Here is an 18186-nt window from a genome sequence, read left to right as displayed (position 1 = left end):
GGAAATGGAAAGATATCCCCTGCTCATGGGTCGGGAGACTTAACATTGTCAAAATGGCAATACTACCGAAAGCATTGTATAAATTCAATGCAATCCCTATAAGGATACCCATGACATTCTTCAAAGAAATGGAGCAAACACTCTTGAAATTTATATGGAACAATAAGCCCCCACGAATAGCTAAAGCAATTCTTGGGAAAAAGAAAATGGGAGGAATCAACCTCCCGAACTTCAAACTGTACTACAAAGCAGTAATAATTAAAACAGCATGGTACTGGAACAAAGGCAGAACTGCAGACCAATGGAACAGGGTTGAATACACTGACATCTCTCCTCAATCATATGCTCATCTAATCTTTGATAAAGGTGCAAGTAATGTGAAGTGGAGTAAGGAAAGCCTCTTTAATAAATTGTGTTGGCATCACTGGACGGCTACATGCAAAAAAATAGGCTCAGAACTCTGCCTAACACCATGTACAAAAGTAAGATCAAAATGGATTAAAGACCTCAACATCAGACCAGAAACCATAAGGTACATTGAAGATAAAGTTGGCAAAACCCTCCATGACATTGAAGCTAATGGTATCTTCAAAGATGCCACGCCACTGGCCGAGCAAGTGAAAACAGAGATAGATAAATGGGACTATCTTAAACTAAGAAGCTTCTGCACCTCCAAAGAAACAGTGACCAAAATACAAAGACAGTCTACAGAATGGGAAAGGATATTCACCAAATACACATCTGACAAGGGGTTGATATCCAGGATATACAAAATACTGGTTAAACTCCACAAGAAGAAAACATCCAACCCCATCCAAAAATGGGGCAATGAAATGAACAGAAACTTTCTCAAAGAAGAAATCCGAATGGCAAAAAAGCACATGAGAAAATGCTCTACATCATTAATCATCAGGGAGATGCAGATCAAAACCACAATGAGATACCATCTCACACCTCAGAGACTGGCCCACATTCAAAAGAACAAAAGCAACCGATGCTGGCGTGGATGTGGCGAGAAAGGGACACTCCTTCACTGTTGGTGGGAATGTCCACTGGTTCAGCCCTTCTGGAAAACAGTATGGACGATTCTCAAAAAATTAGAAATTGAGCTCCCATTTGACCCAGCAATACCACTCCTGGGAATATATCCCAGAGAGGCAAAAATGTATAGTCGAAGTGACATCTGCACTTGTTTGTTCATTGCAGCCCTCTTTACAATAGCCAGAAACTGGAAGAAACCTGAATGCCCAAGAACAGATGACTGGTTAAAGAAACTTTGGTACATCTACACAATGGAGTACTATGTAGCTTTTAGAAAAGATGAAGTCATGAAATTTACATACAAGTGGTACAATATGGAAAGTATCATGCTAAGCGAAATGAGTCAGAAAGAGAGGGATAGACATAGAAAGATTGCATTCATCTGGGGGATATAAAGTAACAAAGTATGAGATTAATACCCAAGAATAGCTGAGATCAGCACCAGGAGGATTACTCCATAACTTAGAGGCCAGTCGGGTATCCTAGAGGAAAGGGCTATTCAGATAGAGAAGGGAGCACCAAATAAAGGATGTTTGGAGGATCCTCCCAGGAGGGGAGATGCATGTCGAAAGTAGACTATGGACTGAACATGTTTGCCACTCAATGCCTCTTTTGCAGACCACAACACCCAAAAGGAGAGAGAGAACACAGGGGATTGCCCTGCCACAGAGACGGGGGGATGGGGGGATGGGGGTGGGAGGGATATTATCCATGGTGGTGGAAAATGGGCACTGGTGGAGGGATGGGTATCTGATCATTGTATAATTGAAACCAAAGCACAAAAAATTGTAAATCTACAACTTTAAAAAAAATAAAATAAAATAAAGGGGAAAAAAAAAAATATTACTCAAAACAGGAAATATTGATCAAGTACATTTTACTGAGAGTTGTAATTAGGAATTAACCTACAAAGAAAATTTGATATTAGCTTCTACTTACACATATTTATGTTGGAATGTATGAGGGGTAATCAATAACAGCCTTTAAAGCAAAAATTATGATAATACATTAAGTTCTGATAAAACTATGTTGGAAGTAGAAAAAAATAAAATTTAAAGAGGAAAGGAACAAGAAAAGTTCTATATATTGAAAGTAGAGCGCTACCTGGACTTTTCCCAAAGAGAAAAGTCTTACAAATTGACATTTAGTCCCAGAATGAATTTCAACAACCTTCACACAGTTCCCTCTTGTTGTGGTGGGAAGATGCTTACTGGCTGGATGGGTATTTGAATTTTACCTATAATGAACTCCTGTGAACTACTTTATGAATATAAAACGTGTAAAAATCATTAAAAAATTGATATTCAGATTATATTCCTTAAAAACGCCGAAAGCTTAAGAGATAGTACCGTGGAGAAGCTGGCTTCGATCCCTGGTATCCTTAATGGGTCCTCAAGTACCACAAGGAGTAATTCCTAAATGCAGAGCCAAGAGAAGCCCTGGGCATCACCAGGTGTGGCCCCCCAGAAACAAAAAAAAATTGCCAAATAATTACACTTTGAGAGTGTAGTGTATGTACACAATAGTAAAATAATTGTTTCATTTGTTTCTTTCAAAAAAAGTGTTTTTATTTAAAAAATAAAGATGTTTGGTAAAGGCTGAGCAAATACCAAAATGATGAGGGGGATTTAGAGGCTCCAACGCAGTGGGAGAGGGCTGGATGCTCAAGGCCCAGGTTCATGTGGTAACTTTGCTGGGAGAGTCTGGAGGAAAGAGGATGTGAAACAAGGACACTGCCGAGAGGAAAGTGCCAGGGTCAGAGGCTCGGTGAGGCAGACAGATGGTAAGGGCAGACGCAGGGGGTGACTGGGTTCCTGAGAGAACAAGGCCATGCCAAGGAGGCAGGGCTCGGGGCTTGGAAGGGGCGGGAAGGGAGGGCAGGGCAACCTAAGGCCTAGGCGGGTAGAGAGACCACTCACGCCTGAGTGGGGCAGGGCTGGTGGCAGCCAGGCATGGGGTCCCCTCGCCGGCCCGGGACCCTTTGTGACTCCGCAGGGTTCCGTGATGTCAGCAGAGTGTATATAAACAGGCCTGCTGCTCTCTGGCTCAGTTGCCACAGGCAAGCGAATACTTGTCTGATCTCTTTCAGATGGATTCTCTCACTTATTCTCCTATTATTCCTGAACATCTACCCGAATGGCTGGTTCTCTGGATTGAGGACCCCTACCTTTCGGGGTTTAATGGAATTCTATTTTGGATTTTGCTGAAAAAATGTGTTGCCCATTTGCGGTCAAGGAACAGCACCAGGTAGAGTCTGGAGACGTCCTGGGGGACTGAGGGCAGGTGTGTTTGAAAGAAGCAGACGGGGCGTGTGGCCGAGAGAGCATCAGTCCTCTCTCTCGCAGACGTGAGGCACAGGGCGAGGTATTCCTGGGGACCCAGTTACCTCAGGGCCAGAGTCTGTGTGGGAGACCCCCTCCCGCACTGTGGGAGAAATAGCTGTCCCTGTGGGATCCCAGCTCCGGGGAGAGTACATGCTTCCCCCCTGACCTGCGGGGGCAGGGGTCACTAACACAGGGGCCTCCACGGGGGCCAACAGGACAGGGGTGACCTGAGAGACCCTCAGAGGGGGCCCAGGGCCTCTGTGAGGCAGCACAGTGCACAGACTGGTCAGGGTGCTGCTGGCACCAGGGTGCTGGCCTGACAGGGACTGAGAATGGGCTCAGCGTCCCTGGGACTGAATCAGGCGAGAGCCCAGCCTGCAGTTCCCTGCAGGAGTCCAGGCCTGGGGAGGCTCCTTGAGTTTCTGAGAGGCCCAGACCCTCACTCCCCCTTTCTTCTCAGCACTGGAAGGCTGCCTGGAGGAGGAGAGGCTCTGCACACACCGAGGTGAGGGGGTTGGCTTTCCCGCCTGGGCTCTGCCAGGGGACACTCCCTGTCCTGGCCATCCGAGCCAGGCCACAAGTTGAAGATGTCCCTGTGGACAGCGGCCCCGTGAGGGCACTGGAGGAGAGTCAGGAGGGAGACAGGCAGAGCCTGAGGCCTTGGGGGTCCCAGTGAACCACACCAGGATGGGAAGCAGTGGAACTGCCCTCCAGGTGTGCGGGGGACACAGGACAGACCAAGGTTTCCAGGAGAGTGGACGGCAGGTCCCTGAGGGACACTGGGCTCTGGGTTCCCGGAGCTGGTGTGTCCGGCCTTTCCCCAGAAGCAGGTGCCTCAGGGAGCCTTGGGCACGGGCTGGGCAGGTCTTGGGGCTCGGACAGGGCTGGCTGAGAAGCTGTGCATGACCCCTGAAGGCCCCTCCTCCCTGGCAGGAGCCCATCTTCACCGCGGGAGAGCCCTGAGCTGACCAGGTGACTATCCCCCACCTCCCCAGACACCTCAGGACCGAGTGCACCCGTGGGGACAGTGCAGTGAGCCAAGAAATGGGCGGGGGGGGGGGGCCCTGGGAGAGGGCAGAGGCTACTGTGACCTCATGGACCTGAGGAGGGGGAGGGGCTCAGGCTGTGGGGGTGCCGGGGGTCTCCCACCCATGTCAGCAGGGGCCTCTACTCTCTCCTCCTGGCTCCAACCTTGTGCCCTGTGTCCTCTGCAGACAATGGCTCCAGCCACAGGACACCCGCCGCCAGCGTTTGCCTCTGTATCACGTCCCCCGGTTTTCTGCATGCTTGGGATGAGCCGCAGGGCATCCTTGCCTCTTCATGTCCCCTGCTGACCCGGGCGCCGATAAGCTGTACTTCAGAAGTAGATCCACCTCTCTACCCGCCCCTCGGACACAGAGGGCATCTCTGTACGGACTGCTCCACCCTGGCTCCAGGTTCCTTCTGGGAAACAGCCGCTTAGGAAACCCTCTGATGCCTGAGGGGTCTCTGCTGCCGGCTCAGCTCTCCCGAGTTGGCCTAAGAGTCAGCGGTACGAGGCAGAGCCTGGCCCAGAGCACCCAGGGGACCCTTTGTCCTGCCAGGCCCCACAGCGTGTCCTTGTGCCCATGGGCCCCAGACCGCCATGCAGACCGTGGCCTCCACACCCCGACCCGAGTCAGGGTGCTGCTCTCTGGGGGGCAGGTGTGTGCAGGGTCAGACGCAAAGCAACTCTCCAGATCGTGGTCCTTTGGGGGTGGCAGCAGCTCCGCGAGGCTCTGCTGCTCTCCATGGCGAGGAGTTGCCACAACCAGGACAGGACTGGGCTGCATGTCGGGGAGTCTGTTGGGACACGTGCGGCTTTTTTCTTCCTGGCCATTCCCGGCCTCTAGCCACACCTTCAACAACATCTGCCAGAACCCTGGCCCTCGTCCAGCCTCCCACAGACCGGAGCCCACCTCGGACACAGTGGGGGGTCTGCACACACTGCTCCACCCTGGCTCCTTTTTGGGCAACAGGTGCGCAGGCCACCCTCCGGTGCCTAAGGTCTCTATGCTGCCTGCTCAGCTCGCAGGAGAAGGCCGAAGAGTCGGGGGCATGAGGCAGAGCCCGGCACAGATCACCCTGCGGACCCTGTGTCCTGCCAGGCCTCACGGTCTGCCCTTGTGCCCATGGGCCACAGACCTCTGTGCAGACCGTGGCCTTCACGTCCCGACCCGAGTCAGGGTGCTGCTCCTCCGGGAGGCAGGCCTGTGCGGGGTCAGACGCCCAGCAACTCTCCAGATCGTGGTTCTTTGGGGGTGGCAGCAGCTCCCCGAGGCTCTGCCCTCTCTGCATGGCGGGGAGTCACAAAACCCAGAACACGACAGGGCTGCACTTGTAGTCCATGCGGACACTGGCCGTTCACCGGCAACGCCATCGGCCAGGCCCCCTGCCCCGGCCCTGTATATGCTGGTCCTGTTCTTTCTCTCCGTCTGCCCTGCCCAGCCTCCCGCTGGCCAGAGCCCACCTCAGGGACAAGACTGCCCGTCTGTTCCCTCTTTCCATCTGGGAACACACCCTCTGAGACTCCCGGGGGTGCAGCTGCCAGCCTCCCCCACTGTGAGCCGGGCCTTCCCCCAGGACCAGCGCCCCGATGGGGCCGAGAGGCAGGCTAGTGCTCCAACAATCCACAGTGGCCGGGACGGGCCTCGTGGACACAGGAGGAGAAGGTGGTGGCCATTTTGGGCTGGACACAGGCGGGGACGGAGCCCAAGGTGTCCCTCTACCCTCTCCAGTGCAGCACAGCCGCCCCGGCATGACAGGTTCCGGAGCAGGCTGCAGCGGCTCTTTTGCTGCTGGGGATTGCAGGAGAGCACGTGAAACACTACCACCTGAAGTCTCACTTATCAAAATTAAAGATAAAATAAAATAAAAATAAATGTTCAAGAAAATAGTAACTCATGACTGCGCGGCCCTGGCAAACTTGTGTGTGGGGTGGGCGGGGGATGGGGGACCGTCACCACCCCCCCCCCAGCAGTCTCCTGGAGCTGGAGCTCCTGGGAAACAAATCCAGTGCCACCCTCCCCCCGAAAAGGTTGGGTCATTGCTGCCCTCACGACAGCGTAGAGCCCTCTATCCCAGCCCACCCCCGCCATGTCCTGGAGCCTGTGCGGGGGAGAACCAGGCGTAGATGCTCCCGGAAGTCGCATGTGAAGACGGGGGCAGAGGTGGACACGGGGTGTGCGTCAACGTCTCGGCGTGGAGGGGGTGCACAAAGGCCCCTTTCCAATGGGATATTGTGCGTTGCCCTGGAAATGCACCCTGAGAAGTGACCCCTTCCCCAGGACTGTCTTTAGATCCACAGTCTAGAGCAGCAGTGTTGGGGAGTCATGGTGAGCCAGGGACACTGCACCCCAGGGGCTCCCAATGCAAGGGGAGAGAGCGAAGGTTGGGATGGGAGCCACAGGAAATGAATCCCGAGGACACCTGGCCTCTGCCTTTGTCTCCCTCATGCACCCCACAGCTCCCCTTCTTCCAGCTTCACCTACGCATGCTGCTGTGAGGGTCCCACACAGTGGCCAGCTGTCCCTGGGGCGTGTCCCCATATGGGTCTTAGAGGGTGAAGATGGTCTACAGGGATGTAGCTAGGCACAGCCTTCCCAGCTTCCCTCAAAATGGAAGTACTTAAGCAGATGGCAATCAGATTAGACTACCAAAATAGTTTTTGAAATATTAAATCAAAATGGTAGGACTTCCTCCACATATTAAACAATTTTAGTGAGAAAATTTTAGTGACAGTACCTCCACTACCCAGCCGTCGCCACCCTCCAGGAGGCTTTCCGGACCTACTGGCAAGTCCGCCTACTGGCGCTGCATGACCTTGGTCAGCACCGTCTCAGCTGGCCCGGGACGGCACCCAGCTCAGTCCACCACGGCACTCTCAGCAGCACCAGGCCTGCCTGGCATGCCCTGTGGAAGCATCCCTTCCATGCTGATGGCTAGCACCTCCTTGGAGATCTCCTCTCTGAGAGCCATCAGCACGTCCCGCAGAGATAACAAGAAGCAGCACAAAAGCCCACCGAGCCCAGGGAGTGAAGACAATAGCCTAGAAGGTTCTATCGGTATCAACTAGCTCTGCAAACACTCACATAAAGACTTTAGGGGCACTGTGATGTCTACTGAGCTCAGAGAAACACTGGCTCAATCAGTCAGCAAAGCACAGCAACGTATGAGGTGGAACTGAGACAAGTAGAAACAGAAACGATTGAAGCACAGAGTGTGGCAGGTGAAGCAGAAATTTCAATGGAGTAACAACATCTGGGGAAATCATTGTTGAGTTCCAAGACGGAATGCAGGAAACTTCTAGAAACCAACAGTAGTAATTCCTGAATGCAGAGCCAGGGGTAGCCCCTGTGCATCACCAGGTGTAACAGAAAAAGGAAAAAAAAAGAAATGTAGCAGTAATATTCTATAAAGACATGAATTAATGGTCTACAGGGACGTAGCTAGGCGCAGCCTCCCCAGATTCCCCCCAAATTGAAGTACTTAAGCAGATGGCAAACAGATTAGACTACCAAAATAGTTTTTGAAATATTAACTCAAAATTGTATGACTTCCTCCAAATATTAAACAATTTTAGTGAGAAAATTTTAGTGACACTACCTCCACTACCCAGCATTCACCACACTCCAGGATGCTTTCCGGACCTGTGCAGCCACTTCGGGCCGCGCAACACATCATAAGACACTAAATACCCATCTTCCGGAATTTTCGTACCATATTTGTAGGGTTCAAATATGTAACACCTACATGGGTGATTAGAGGTCGCTCCAAAAGCCTCTATCCCTCTCGGAAAGACTGGCAAGCTACCGAGAGTATTCCTCCCACACGGAAGAACCTGGCAAGCTATCCGTTGTGTATTCGATATGCCAAAACCAGTAACTAACACTGGTCTCATTCACCTGACCCTGAAGGCTTCACCGACATGGCAGCACTGAGAAGGATGAGAAAGGAGAGGCCGACAAAATCTCAAGGCCATACTAGGCTGCCACAACGAAGGAAGACAAAAATGATCATCTGTACTTTCAATGCACGTACGCTAGCATCAGATACATCCATCGAGGACCTGATGTTAGAAGCGCGAATGATCAAGTATGCCATCATTGGTCTGACCGAGACAAGAAGGCACGGATCTCACCATGCAGTGTTTGACACTGGAGAAGAATTTTTCCTTTGAATATGCGATAAAAGAGGTGTCTGAGGCATCACTGTCCTTTTCAACAGAAACTTGGCCAAGAGTATTGATTCACTGAATGCCTAACAACGCGAATTGGACGTTTACATTTGAATAGATGTGGCTTACTGCCTGCAGTTTCTATCTTCGTTGTCTACGCACGAACATATCATTATGATGACAGAGAAATCGAGAAGTTCTACATGGAGCTGGAGATGTTCTATAAAGAAGACCACACCTTCTACAAGATCATTGTGGGTGATTTTAATGCCAATATAGGACCGAGAAGATCAGCTGAAGAACTTCACATCGGGACCCATGGCCTAGAATGGAACGAACAGGGTGAGAGACTGTCTGAGTTCATCATGTCGACCAAGACCATCCATGGTAACTCACAGTTCCAGAAGGCAGAATCTAAACGTTGGACATGGGAGTCTCCCGGTGGACGATTCCACAACGAAATAGACCACATCATATTCAATTGAGGGTTTTGCCTGACCGATGTCGCTGTTGTCCCAAAATTCCAAACGGGATCGGACAACCGTCTCCTTCGTGCAAAATTCTACTTCACAGAGCGGGGAGAAAGGGCTGCAAAGTTAAAGAAGAGAACTCCCAGAACCACCACCAACTGGGAACACTTTGGCACTATTGCGGCAACATGGGAAGATGCCATTGTTGACAACATTGGTGAGGAATACGATGGACTGGTTCAGCACCTCCATGAATGGGCGAGGAACGCCAAGAGAGAGATAGCCACAAAAAAAACGCCTGTCTTCAAAAACTCTTGAGCTAGAATCATCAGTGTGGTTTGGCGCATGCCCCAGGCAACCGCAAGCTAACGTCGAGCTCGCAAAGCAATGCAGCGAAGCGATCAAGGAAGACCTCAAAGAGAGAAGAGCAGAAGTACTGGTAGATGCGGCAGAAGCTGGGAAAGGAATTCGTTACGCCCGCCTGTCCTTCGCCAACTACAAGACCAAGATGGCTGCCCTCCGACGTCCTGATGGATCCTTCACATCCTCCAGAATGGCAATGGAGAAGATTATCCATGACTTCTACTCAAATCTTTTCGATAGCCATGTCCACTTGCCAACATACCAAATTCCACAGGATGGATATGTCGTTCCCAACATTCTCCCTCCCGAAAACTGACACGTCATTTCGTCGGTAAAGAAACAAACAGCACCCGGCCCAGACAAGGTTAGACCTGAACACCTGAAGAACCTGCCATCAGTACTCATCAATACACTGGCTCGGCTCTTCACTCGCTACCTGTCTGAATGCAAGGTTCCGTCCCAATGGAAAACCAGCAGGACCGTACTACTCTTCAAGAAGGGAGACATCCATGACATTGGCAACTATCGCCCGATCTGCCTACTTTCTGTCATCTACAAGTTGTTCACTCGAGCCATCCTTAATAGGATTAGCAGAACACTAGATGAAGGACAACCATGCGAGCAAGCTGGGTTCTGCGAAGGATTCAGCACCATCGACCATATCCACACGATAACGAAACTCATGGAGGTTTCTAGGGAGTTCAAGATGCCACTCTGTTTAACGTTCACTGATTTAAAGAAGGCCTTTGATTCTGTTCAGACGGAAGCGGTCATTAAAGCCCTAGCCAATCAGGGCATTCAACCCAATACATCAAGATCCTCCATGAGCTGTTTTATGGATTCACTACCAGGATCTCACCATTCTACAAAGAAGTGATCGTTGATGTCAAGAGAGGGGTTTGGCAGGGTGATACCATTTCACCGAAACTCTTCAGTGCCACCCTCGAGAAAATCATGCGAGGACTAGAATGGGAAGGAATGGGAGTGAAGATAGATGGTCGGCAACTACACCACCTCCGCTTTGCTGATGACATTGTTTTAATAACACCAAACATCAGCCAAGCGGCACAAATGCTGGCCGACTTTGACCGTGAGTGTGGAAAGGTAGGACTACAGCTGAATCTTACGAAGACAATGTTTATGAGAAACAGCCTCGTTCCTGATGCCCCATTCACTCTCAACGGAACGACCATCTCCGACTGCAACAGCTATGTGTACCTAGGTTGAGAAGTCAACATGACAAATGACCTGGCACCCGAGCTGTGCATGAGGAAGAGAGCAGCTTGGAACGCCTTCAGGAACGTCGAAGAAATAGCTAAGAGGACGAAGAACCTCCGGCTCCGGGCACATCTCTTTGATTCCACTGTTCTTCCTGCATTGACATATGCCTCAGAGACCTGGGCCCTACGCAAACAGGATGAGAAAGCTATTGAGGTCTCCCAAAGAAGAATAGAAAGAGCTATGCTTGGAATATCACGTTTCACTTAAATGAGAGAAAGAATCCGGAGTTCTGACATCTGTGGACGATCAAGAATCAGGGATGCTGTCTCATTTGCCAAGGTGTCAAAAATCAGATGGGCTCCACACGTAATGAGATTTAAAGACGACCACTGGACTAGAGTTGTTACTGACTAGATTCCACGGGATGTCAAAAGACCGCGTGACCGCCCACTAGCACGTGACAGGGACAAATGGAGACATTACTGGCGCCTGCTTGAGCAACTCGTCGACTAACGGGAAGTTAAGTGATTAAGTGATTAAGTGAGAAATGTTATTAGTTAATATTTTGTCAAATTTTGAAATTCTGTTTTAATAGAGTGAAAGAGTGATTCAAAATCTGCATGTAAGATTTCCATTTATTTTAATGTCCCAATGATTTTTCATGGAAAGATATACTTGAAAAGGAAAGAAATTCTTAATTGGCTGTACTAACTAAAAATACCTATTTTCAGTGTCAACTACAAAGTATACGCGGACTATAATTTTTAATAATTCTAAAAAAATTAGTTTCCTAGAAAGTTATTTAGAAGAGTCTTTTAGTTGGTGGGTAGGGGTCACACCAGGGAGTGCTCAGAAGGACTTCCTTTGTGAGGCCGAAGTGGAGCCATGACAGACTCCACTTTAAGACCAAAACTCAGCAGGCCTAAGTCTCGCTTTTCCCCATCACAAAGTCCCACTGCCAAAAAAAAAAATACCACCCTGGGCAGCTAAAACACCCTGTGGCAACAGCCTATCAGTAGGGGCCATGGGCAGTGGGCCCCAGCCAAGTGGAGAGGGCCTAGGCAGTGGAGTCACGGGACTGGACAGGGATCCAAATTGGAACCACATCACCAGTTCCTACAAAAACTGTTGCCATGTAACCCAATCCTATATCAATGGCTTAGAATTCGGAGTTGGGGTCCTTATCAAGTCTCCACTGCGTTGTATGAGACTTGGACCCTAGCTCGAGCTAACAATCAAGGGGCCTTGCATTGGCATCTGGTCTGGTCAATGTGCGAGCGAAATTACCTTCCCAGGACATAAGACCTACTGGCTCTGTGCTCAGGATTCATTCCTGGCAGTGCTTGGAGGACCACAGGGGATGCCACGGATTAAACCCGGGTTGGGTGAGTGCCCTATCTGATGTGCTATCACTCTGGCCCCAGAAGAGAGAGTTACCTAAGTCATAAACACAGCCGAATCAAAATTAATTCTGACTGTGAAAACAGAAGGTGGTGACTGAAGTAAAGAGACAGAGATAGTGAGGAGAGGCACCATTTTAGGAGGAGGAGAGCTGGAATGCTGCTGCTGGTTCGTGTGGTGAGACATACAAATTGAAAGGGTGCTTGTAAGTATGGAAGTCTGGAAATGTTGACATGATCACGGTCATTTGGCCAGAAATACTATTAATTATGGAACGAGTTCTCAATATCAGTTTTCATAGTTCTCATTTCCTAGAGTTGTTTCAAAAAAGTCTTTTCTCACTATTTTAAAATATCTTAAACTTGGTGGTAATTAGGATTAACCTTTTTAAAATATATCTCTTACTAAGCCAAACACTGGAAATCGTGTCTTCTAATTAAAAACACTTTCTCTTTAGGGGCCGAGATTTAGGGGTTAAGATGCTTGTCTTGTATGTGGCTGACCCAAGTTTGATCTCCAGCAACACACATGTCCCAGAGCACCACCAGCAGTGACCCCTGAGCACAGAGCTAGAAGTGAGCTTTGAGCACTGCTAAATGTTGCTCAGGCCTTACTTCCCACACCATCTAGAAGTACTAAAAATTGTGTCCTCCAATTACAAATCCCAGGAGCGATAGCACAGCGGTAGGGTGGTAGGGTGTTTGCCTTGTACGCAGCAGCCAGCCCGGCCGAGCCAGGTTTGATTCCTTCGCCCCTCTTGGAGAGCCCGGCAAGTTGCTATTTTCCTGGGGGCTGCTGCCTGGATAGAGGTGCCCCAGGGAATGTGCAAATGGGGGCAGGTGACAAGGGAAGTGGGTTGCAAGTTAACAGCGATAACTAAGTGTGCCTGCAGGATATGCTCTGAGCCTGCTTTTTCATTAAATGTAACTGCATACTCCTTGCAAGATATGCTCACTTGCTCGTCCAATGTAACCACTTCTCCAAATGTTACCCTTCAAGCTCCTAGGCTAAGGAAAAATGTACTTTCAGTAGTAGAAATAGGATGGGTTAAGAATGGATTCTTATAAATCTATTGGTTATAATGGTGGTCTTTGCTGTAATGGTCAGTGAGGGCCCATATAAGTTACTCCCCTATCCTGGGTCGGGGTCTGGCCTGGACCTACGGGACCTGTGTGTCTGTGTAACCGGCTTGACCCTGATGAGCCAGAAACAATAAACTACCTGTTTGCGGGTTGCATTCTCTACGTGGTCCTTGTTGCTGCAAGGAGATCTGACACCGCACCCTAACAACATTTTATGTGATCCAGAAACACAAGTAGAAAGAAACTGAGAACACTTTTGACGACTCTGACAGGAAACATTTGTAAGCATAGGATCTTTCTCATTTTTTAGATAAGGAGAGAAACAAAATCAAACACATATAGTACTCTATTCCTGTAACACCCCTGGTGGCTTTGCATGCCTCCTGTATGTCAGACGCTACTGGGTATACATACAGTCCGGATATATAAGCAGGTGATGCTGATTGTTCAGATGAATCCTTTCTCATATGAAGGACATAGGATTGGAGAAGATGAACCAAAGTGTGTGGAAGAAAGTGAGAGCCCCACAACTGCAATCACATGGGACGGGGGTGGTACTGGCTCTTCCTTCACGCCCTACCTAGGTCACGAGTTGCCCCCTACGAGCGGCTCACCGGCACGGCCATGGCTCTAGAGGAAAAAGGGCTTAATCCAGAGCATGGCAGCTTTACAGCAGAAAAGTGAATGGACCAAGCATTAAACTACAGTGCCATGCCTCTCTGGGAAGGAAAGGGTGTTGATCACTTCCGCCTTGCCCCCCCCCCCCCACCCCGCAGCAGCAAGGTGGCTGCCGCCTCAGAGCTTATTGGAATCCAGATATGAGCTGGCCATGACGGGGCAACTGCAGTCTCATGAGAAGGGAGACCAGCTCATCCTTCACGCCCTACCGAGGTCACAAGTTACCCCCCAGGAGCGGCTCTCTGGCATGGCCATGGCTCCAGAGGCAAAAGGACTTAGTCCAGAGCCCGGCAGCTTGCAGCAGAAAAGTGAATGGACCATACGTTAAAATACAGCACCATGCCTCCGAGGGAGCAAAAGGGTGTTGCTCCCTTCCGCCTTCTCCCCCCCAACCCCCCCCCCCCCCCAGCAGCAGGGTGGCTGCTGCCTCAGCGCTTATAGGAAAGCCAAGTATGAGTCCGCGGTGACAGGGCAACTACAGTCGCATGGGAAGGGGGTGGAACTGGCTCGTCTTTCATGCCCTACCAAGGTCACGAGTTGCCCCCCAGTAGCAGCTCTCCAGCACAGCCATAACACCAGACGCACAGAAAACAATCTCGTAATTATCTGGCTCTTTGCAGAAATCCAAAATCATGCAGCCACTATTGCAGCTGCGCAACGTTATATGATTCTCTTAACCAGCTATAGGAAAGAGTATTTCACAATGCCTTTTCAGTAATTCTGGTTGTTGGGGGGGGGGGATTCGAAATAATGGTGCATCTTTTGTCGAAATAGTGAATGTAATCAATGTAGAAAAGAGTTAAGTAGAAATCATCTGCTTCAGAGGCATTGGAAGGTTTGGGAGGAGGGTATATTTGGATTCTTGGTGGTGAAAAATGAGTACTGGTGAAGGGAAAGGTGTTTGATCATTGTATGACCAAGGCTTAAACCTAAAAGCTTAGTAACTTTTCCCACAGTGATTCAATAAATAAAAGAAAAAATAAATTATAAAAAAAAAGGTGGAGTTCATGCTGAATTCAATCAGCTAATCAGTGGCTGCATAAATAGCAGTACTCCTACATTAAAAAAAAGGAAAGTGACAGCCCCAAAGATAACCCTCAGAATATAAACATTGAAAATCGGAAGGAAAGGAAAGCTCGGGAGAAAAATGTAAGGAATAGCCTAATGGGGTGGCAAATGATGTGGGTGTAATCAGTTATGTAACACAAAAATCTCAGAAATTTTAAATTTTTCTTAATTGTCTTGTCTGAAGGCTGAGAAGATGTGAAGTCAAAGATGGGAAGTCAACAATAGGCAGTGCTGTTCAATTGCAAGGGTGCCTTACTTTTCGTTGTACCAAAGTGCACGGAGACAGTCCAGCGGTCAGAGGCGCAGAGGAACGCAGAAGCAGGTGGGCCAAGCCCCCGGCAGGCTCAGTGGCCCCAGCAGCCTTCACAGCCTCTCTTCATTCGCTCTCCTCTTGTAAACCCCTCCAGGAAATTCCACTGAGCAGAAAGAATCAAAACAAGAGAATCGAGGCACAGGAGAGCAAGCCTTAAAGGATACATTGTTTGGCCCCGGTTACCAGGCAAAGAGTTACAGTCTCTAGGAAGGAAAACATGGCCAGAAACAGGAAGGAAAACATGGTCAGTTACAATTTCCTGGCCGGAGGTCAAGGACTGGGATCCTGTAGGGCGGGACTTCGCCAGACCAGGGTCTGTGATAAACAGGGGAGGATGTTTACATCTAAAGGTTAGCTAGGTCTGAGGTATGTGAGAAGGAGATGACTGTTTATTGTACTGCCGGGGCTTGCTGACCCCAGAGTGTCGGTTTGGCCCTTTCCAGACCACTCAGACTCGCCCACTTAATTGAAAGTGGGGTCCTGCTTCTGCTTCCTCACCTTTGTGAGCTGGTTGGGCACCAAAAACTTTATCTTTTATTGGGTGGCAGGCATATTCAGCAGTGCTCAATATTAATCCTGCTCTGTACTCAAGGATCATGCCTGGTGGTGCTCAGAAGAACTATTCATTTTTGGAGCTCGAACCCAGGTCAGCAGCATGTGAGACAATTGACTTACCTTATACAATCTCTCTAGCGGACATTATTTTTCAAGAGCGTGAAAGAGGTTTGAGAATGGTGCAATTACATACTGCGTTTGCAGTCAGAGCAGAGATGAAAGAGCTAGTAATCCTTCTGAAACTGCAGGAACAGCCTCTGATGGAAGGCACTTCTATCAGTAGGACTGGAAGAAGAAGCGATGTAAGCCATTCTCCTGTGTAACCCAAAAAGAAAAAAAAAAGTAATGTAGCAGTAATATTCTATAAAGACATGAATTAATGAAGGGGACATGAGGCGGTAGCACAGTGGGTAGGGCGTTTACCTTGCACGCAGCTGACCCGGGTCTGATTCCTCCATCCCTCTTGGAGAGCCCGGCAAGCTACCTAGAGTATCCTGTCCACACGGCCGAGACTGGCAAGGTCCTCGTGGTGTATTTGATATGTGAAAAACAGTAACAACAAGTCTCACAATGAAGACATTACTGGTAACCGCTCGAGCAAATTGATGAACAATGTGAGGAGAGTGCTACAATGGATAGTGAACCTGTTAAATACTATTTAAAAATATTACTCAAAACAGGAAATATTGATCAAGTACATTTTACTGAGAGTTGTAATTAGGAGTTAATCTAGAAAGAAAATTTGATATTATCTTCTACTTACACATATTTATGGTGGAATGTATGAGGGGAAATCAATAACAGCCTTTAAAGCAAAAATTATGATAATATATTAAGTTCTGATAAAACTATGATGGAAGTAGAAAAGAAATAAAATTTAAAGAGGAAAGGAACAAGGAAAGTTCTATATATTGAAACTAGAGCGCTACCTGGACTTTTCCCAAAGAGAATAGTCTTACAAATTGACATTTAGCCACAGAATGAATTTCAACAACCTGCACAAACTTCCATCTTGTTGTGGTGGGAAGATGCTCATTGGCTGGATGGGTGTTTGAATGTTACCTGTAATGAACTCCTGTGAACTACTTTATGAATATAAAACGTGTAAAAATCATTAGAAATTGATATTCAGATTATATTCCTTAAAAACGCCGAAAGCTTAAGAGATAGTCCCGTGGAGAAGCTGGTTCCGATCCCTAGGATCCTCAATGGGTCCTCAAGTACCACAAGGAGTAATTCCTGAATGCAGAGCCAAGAGAAGCCCTGGGCATCACCAGGTGTGGACCCCCAGAAACAAACAAAAAAAAAATGCCAAGTAATTACACTTTGAGCGTCTATTGTATGTACACAATAGTAAAATAATTGTTTCCTTTGTTTGTTTCAAACAAAGAGTTTTTATTTAAAAAATAAAGATGTTTGGTAAAGGCTGAGCAAAGACCAAACTGATGTGGGGGATTTGGAGGCTCCAACGCAGTGGGAGAGGGCTGGATGCTCGAGGCCCAGGTTCATTTGGGAACTTTGCTGGGAGAGTCTGGAGGAAAGAAGATGTGAAACAATGACACTGCCGAGAGGAAAGTGCCAGGGTCAGAGGCTCGGTGAGGCAGACAGACGGCAAGCGCAGACGCAGGGGTTGACTGGGTTCCTGAGAGAACAAGGCCAGGCCCAGGAGGCAGGGCTCGGGGCTTGGAGGGGGCGGGAAGGGAGGGCAGGGCAACCTAAGGCCTAGGCGGGTAGAGAGACCACTCAGGCCTGAGTGGGGCAGGGCTGGTGGCAGCCATGCATGGGGTCCCCTCCCCGGCCCGGGACCCTTTGTGACTCCGCAGGGTTCCGTGATGTCAGCAGAGTGTATATAAACGGGCCTGCTGCTCTCTGGCTCAGTTGCCACAGGAAGCGATGAGTTGTCTGATCTCTTCTAGATGGATTCTCACACTTATTCTCCTATGATTCCTGAACATCTACCCGAATGGCTGGTTCTCGGGATTGAGGACCCCTACCTCTCGGGGTTTAATGGAATTCTATATTGGATTTTCCTGAAAAAATGTGTTGCCCGTTTGCGGCCAAGGAACAGCACCAGGTAGAGTCTGGAGACGTCCTGGGGGACTGAGGGCAGGTCCGTTTGTAAGAAGCAGACGGGGCGTGTGGCCAGGAGAGAGCATCAGTCCTCTCTCTCGCAGACGTGAGGCACAGGGCGAGGTATTACGGGGGACCCAGTTACCTCAGGGCCAGGGCCTGTGTGGAAGACCCCCTCCCGCACTGTGGGAGAAATAGCTGTCCCTTTGGGATCCCAGCTCCAGGGAGAGTACACGCTTCCCCCCTGACCTGCGGGGGCAGGGGTCACTCACTCAGGGGCCTCCACGGGGGCCAACAGGACAGTGGTGACCTGAGAGACCCTCAGAGGGGGCCCAGGGCCTCTGTGAGGCAGCACAGTGCACAGACTGGTCAGGGTGCTGCTGGCACCAGGGTTCTGGCCTGACAG

This window comes from Sorex fumeus, unplaced genomic scaffold, assembly GCF_029834395.1.
Source record: "Sorex fumeus unplaced genomic scaffold, SorFum_2.1 ptg000021l, whole genome shotgun sequence".
NCBI lineage: Eukaryota > Metazoa > Chordata > Mammalia > Eulipotyphla > Soricidae > Sorex > Sorex fumeus.
This window is presented reverse-complemented; position numbering follows the sequence as displayed.